At 36.5% G+C, this 6210-nt stretch overlaps 1 long non-coding RNA gene across 1 annotated transcript; it reads left to right on the top strand.

Annotated features, from left to right (window-relative positions):
- The first annotated feature begins 1496 nt into the window (after positions 1-1496).
- Positions 1497-4761, top strand: LOC137076080 (uncharacterized). The gene is made up of 4 exons (XR_010905191.1): positions 1497-1721; positions 2488-2557; positions 4233-4294; positions 4433-4761. It is a non-coding gene; the product is annotated as an uncharacterized lncRNA (long non-coding RNA).
- The last annotated feature ends 1449 nt before the right edge of the window (positions 4762-6210 follow it).

The following is a 6210-nucleotide window of genomic DNA, read 5'->3' as shown; positions in this document are numbered from 1 at the left end:
CTCGTGTCTGTAGTCTAAATTTAGACCAGAGCCGTTGGGGTGTGTGCGCTGCTGCGCTGCGTGAAACTAACGAGAAAACAGACTTTATTTGCCTCAAATGAAATCATATTTACACTGAATCGTATCGTATCACACATATAGTGTGCTATGTGCCTTTCACCATGAAGAAATTAGTAAATGTGTGTTAACAACTGATCGATTTCAGCCTTAGCTTCGGCAGTGTAGGGGGCGGGCTTTAGATTCTAGAGAGCATTTTGATTGGACAGAAGATTTGATGAGAAAGTGAAGTCTGCGATGCTGTCACCAAAATCTGAGATTCATTTTAACGGAAGTGGGAGTCTGTAAGTTTTGAATGCTTATATCTCCTAAATGCAAATGTTGGAACATACCAGCTTATTCATAACGTAAAGGCTAACACAGTCATACTAAAAACTAAAAAACTTAAATTTTGATTTCAGTGGACCTTTAAATAGCAAACATAAGGTCACAAGACAAATAAATCAAGCCACAACACAATGGAAACAAGCCACAACACAACGGAATGAAGCCACAACACAATGAAAATGCCACAACACAATGGAAACAAGCCACAACACAACAGAATGAAGCTACAACACAATGAAAATGCCACAACACAATGGAAACAATCCACAACACAACAAAAACGCTACAACACAACAGAAATGCTCCCAACCACTAGGGGCCCTCGGAGTGCGCTAAAGTTACCTCGCCATTGTTCTATAAGATGTGTCTCATTTCGTCAAATTTGGAAGGCTGTTACCGCCGGAGGACACACAGGCAGGAAGTATCACGTTGCTATGCTAACACATTCAGCCTCGTTGCGCTCTCACGCCAGTTATATGAATGGAAATTATTTATAACTTGAAAATGACTATGAAATGTTTCTTGTCTTGACAGCAATGTACTGTTCTAAACATTTAAAAAACACTAAACAGATGTAATCCAGTTGTAATCTGTTTGAGGTAATAAAGCTTAAAAAACTAAAACAAGCTTAAACTACTTACATTTAAACACCACACCTACGCTTGCATGTATATCTGGTGGTGGTGTCGTTTTTTCATATCATTTTTAAAAAATATGACGTTTGTTAACGGTGACGCAAAGAATTGTGGGTTATCTCCAGCCGTGAAGGATACAACTCATGCACACTCCCAATTCCTGTAAAGAAGGACACATTCGAAGGTCGCATTTGGTGTGTCCTACTCACTTTTTTTTAAATGAGACGGCCTTATGACGTATGCACCCTTCAAATGCGACCTCCGGAGGATGCAGCCTTCGGAAATGAGACACAGCTATAGATTCACCAGTCTTACAAATATATAAACACTACAATCATTTTTAAGTGTGTAACCATTGTATATCGACATGAAATGTCAATTCGAAATCACCTACACTGTTAAATGTCGCTGTAGATTTAGCAGCACATTACTGTAAAAACATACAGTACAATACTGCATTTTTATAATACAGTCATATACTGTAATTTGTATTGCATTCTGGGTAATTTTGTTTGAGCGGGAACATTTTACAGTATATTTTAGTGTTGCTGTAACTTAGCTGTAACTTGGCTGTAATATGCCAGGCAATAATACAGGACAGCTGTAAACAGCGAAAGTGCGCCCCTTGACTGACGTCAGAACACAACTTCTGGCAGCAGCTCACTCACGGATGTCTCAGTCGGGTGGATATCAGAACGTTTGGTAAGTTAATTTTTAATTTTATAATTAGGTTTCAGGATTTTACGCTTTAGTGTACATAGCTTTTAGTGTGTAAGTTTTAGTGACCGTTGCAAAAACACCGTTACAGAGTTAACTTCTTAGATGTGTATTTCCCCGCTGTCCCAGTGTTTTCACATATAACGTTAACTCGGTGAATTGCCTGGTTTATTTCGACCAAACCAGACCCGGTGATTGTTAAAACGGTGGAAAGACAAATCGAGATTGTTTTTTTCTTTGTTTCTGTCGAGTTTTAATGTGACGTTAACCGTTAACCTAATGTTTGTGTGTTTTACGATAGATCATTTTAGTCTGTGAGTTAAGTTGCTGCATTTGCAAATGGAAGCTGGTATTGAATGATATTATGATAACAAAAACATAATCTATGTAGGGATCCTTTCCGTAATGTCCGATCCGAGCCTGTCAGCAAGAAATTATTGTATTATAATAGACGTACATTGACTGCTCAAACTGCTAAAAAGATTAGCCTATCCCGGATAATGGCTGCAGACGGACTCGCGATCTGAACCAATTTGAATAAGTTGTTTAGAAAAATACGTGAAAACAAGTCTTAAAAATACAGAACTTTCCTTTGTAAATATTTAAATAAATATGCAGTGGAAAATTATTTTAAGAGAGAAAAATATCACTGACAATATTTGTCGAGTTGTACTTGTTATACTCATTTTTTATGCACAGTAGTTATTTGATATTCTATAATTTTAATTAATGTTGTTTTTAATGTGTTTAGGTCACTGCAACCCATGCATACATTGAGGCACAGCAGGGGATACCAGACACACCCAGGCTCATTATGCTTGGTAAGTAAAGTTATGTGGTTTTCAAGTAGCAATGTACTATAACAAACACATATACATAATCATACACACTCTCACTCTCATAGACACTCACTCATACACCCACTCACTCACTTACACATGCAAACACACTCATATACATAATCATACACACTCTCACTCTCATAGACACTCACTCATACATTCACTCACACATGCAAACACACTCATATACATAATCATACACACTCTCACTCTCATAGACACTCACTCATACACCCACTCACTCACTCACTCACTCACACACACATGCAAACACACTCGTATACATAATCATACACACTCTCACTCTCATAGACACTCACTCATACACCCACTCACTCACACATGCAAACACACTCATATACATAATCATACACACTCTCATAGACACTCACTCATACACCCACCCACCTCACTCACACATGCAAACACACTCATATACATAATCATACACACTCTCACTCTCATAGACACTCACTCATACACCCACCCACTCACTCACTCACACATGCAAACACACTCATATACATAATCATACACACTCTCACTCTCATAGACACTCACTCATACATTCACTCACACATGCAAACACACTCATATACATAATCATACACACTCTCACTCTCATAGACACTCACTCATACACCCACTCACTCACTCACTCACTCACACACACATGCAAACACACTCGTATACATAATCATACACACTCTCACTCTCATAGACACTCACTCATACACCCACTCACTCACACATGCAAACACACTCATATACATAATCATACACACTCTCATAGACACTCACTCATACACCCACCCACCTCACTCACACATGCAAACACACTCATATACATAATCATACACACTCTCACTCTCATAGACACTCACTCATACACCCACCCACTCACTCACTCACACATGCAAACACACTCATATACATAATCATACACACTCTCACTCTCATAGACACTCACTCATACACCCACTCACACATGCATACACACTCTCACTCTCATAGACACTCACTCATACACCCACTCACTCACACATGCAAACACACTCATATAGTACATTCACAAAATGTTTATACAGCTACACACTCATATACCCTGACACAGACACACTCATCCACTCACTCACTCACACATACACAAACAAACATACTTATACACACTCTCAAACATAAATATATTGCATACACACACTGATATGTGTACAGCTACACACTCATATACACTCACACATACACACTCATACACCCACTCACTCACACATACACATATACTGTACATACTCACTTACAGATTTTCGTACAGCTACACACTCACATACACGCAAACAGTCTCATTACACACACACTCGTACATCCTCAGACAAACATACTCAAACACACTCAAAGATGGTTTTACAGCCACACACACACACACACACACACACACACACACACACACACACAGCTGTATTAACATATGTATTTTCATTCACACACAACATTTTATTTACTGCACATACATATACTCAATGAATGTGTACAAATAGTAATATGTAAATTGTACCATTTAAGAATGGAGTGATGCCGTTTATGGACTTTGTTGAGATAAGGTTATTTTTAAAATAAAAGATTGTAGGTAATTAACATTGCATTCTTTCATTTTCAGGACATTCAATCATGACAGCATCCATTGAGGGAAATGCTCTCTTGACTAGAGCTTGTTCAGAGGCAAGTTAATTTCTTTCTGCATTTCACTTCTGTATTGTAATTAAATCAGGTGTGCAACAGTTTAGTAAGAATTTAAAGTTGGAGGATGGGAAGAATTTTATAAATCAAATTTATTGACTGGTATGATGTTGCTAACAGGTTCCTGAATCAACCCTGAAGATGGAAATGCCAGAGTTCTACTGCGACGGAGTCAGCAAGAGGACCAAGAGGATGGTGCAGAGGAAGGTGACGGCCATCAACCCACATGTCAATAGTTTGAATGGAAAACTTCAAATTGAAGCCTACACCCACCAACCACTGTTAGTGGGACGCTTGTTGTTTTTGTTGGGTTTTTAGTTGTTGTTGCTCACCTGTCATTCTTTTACCCAACCCAATCCTCAAGTTCTGTTTTCTTGTATGTTTTTGTTTAATTTACATTTGTGCACACACAAAGGGATAGTTGACCCAAAAATTAAAATTCTGTTATCATTTACTTTTTCTTCAAGTTGTTTCAAACCTGTGTAAGTTTCTTTGATCTGTTGAACACAAAATAAGATATTTTAAAGAATGTTGGTAACCAGACAGTTGCCGGCACCCATTTACTTCCATCGTTTTTTTTTTTCCTACTATGGAAATCAATGGCTACTTCAACTGTCTGGTTACCAACATTCTTTAAAATATCTTATTTTGTGTTCAACAGATCAAAGAAACTTACACAGGTTTGAAACAACTTGAAGAAAAAGTAAATGATAGAATTTTAATTTTTTGGGGGTTAACTATCCCTTTAACAGCCATACCTGTCAATTGCTGATGAACTTAACATGCAATGGTTTTAAATTAAATGGTTTTAACAGTTTGACTGAATAAAAACAATATTTTTGACAAGAACATTGTTTGGACTGTCTTTTGATTAGCAGGTATTCTGAAGTAGCATATTGTTATATTGCTTCCTATAGATGTATATACTGTAATAACTACATTTATTATATAATTCTAATATAATATTAGTAGTAGTAGTAGTCTTTATTTTGAAAAATAAAGTAATATTTAGCAGTAATGTATCAATATAGATATTACAGTATAATACCACATAATTACAGCATAAGCAAGCCAAAATGGCAAAAATACAGTAAAATACTGTTTTGTAAATTTACAGTAATATTTTTATGTACTGTAAATTGCATTACAGTACAGTTACTGTAAATCAAAAATACAGTAACTTGCTGGCAACCGTGCTGCCAGTAATGTACTGTAAAAATACAAGAAAATTGTTAACAGTGTACATGTATTATAGCTGCATTCAGGATCACTTTTACTCGAGCTTGATGCCCAAGGGAATGTCTGCCAATTCCACCATGCAGTTTAACCATGCAATTTGTATTAATTACATGTCATTAAAAAACAGACAAGTTGAAATTCAACAGCTAATATTGGTTGTATTAGTAAAACTGACTCAGTATTGCACAACATTGGAATTTAAACATTTAAACAAAAAATAAGGCAGATGTTCTCTTGATAGCAAGTGAAAGTGTTTAGGAGTATCAATATGCAGCTATAATGCAAGTGTGTGATTTTGAATTGATATTTCATGTCGATATACAATGGTTACACACTTAAAACTGATCACAGCGAATCTATAGAAAAATGGCAAGGAAAACTAACTTTACCACACTGTGAGAGCCCCCTAGTGGTCGGGAGCATTTCCGTTGTGTTGTGGCTTGATTTTGTTGTTTTGTGAACTTATGTATGCATTCTAAATTTTGTTGTGCTGTGCAAAAAAAACATTTTAGAACTCTATTTTATCATTATCTTTATAGTTATTGTCCTCTGTATGCTCAGACCTTAAAGCTGTATTTATGCATTTAAAACTGTCATCAAAACAATGGGTATAATATACTAATAATTGCAATGATTGTAGGATTGGTCCATGGATGTTT

This window comes from Pseudorasbora parva, chromosome 5, assembly GCF_024679245.1.
Source record: "Pseudorasbora parva isolate DD20220531a chromosome 5, ASM2467924v1, whole genome shotgun sequence".
Lineage (NCBI taxonomy): Eukaryota > Metazoa > Chordata > Actinopteri > Cypriniformes > Gobionidae > Pseudorasbora > Pseudorasbora parva.
This window is presented reverse-complemented; position numbering and strand designations above follow the sequence as displayed.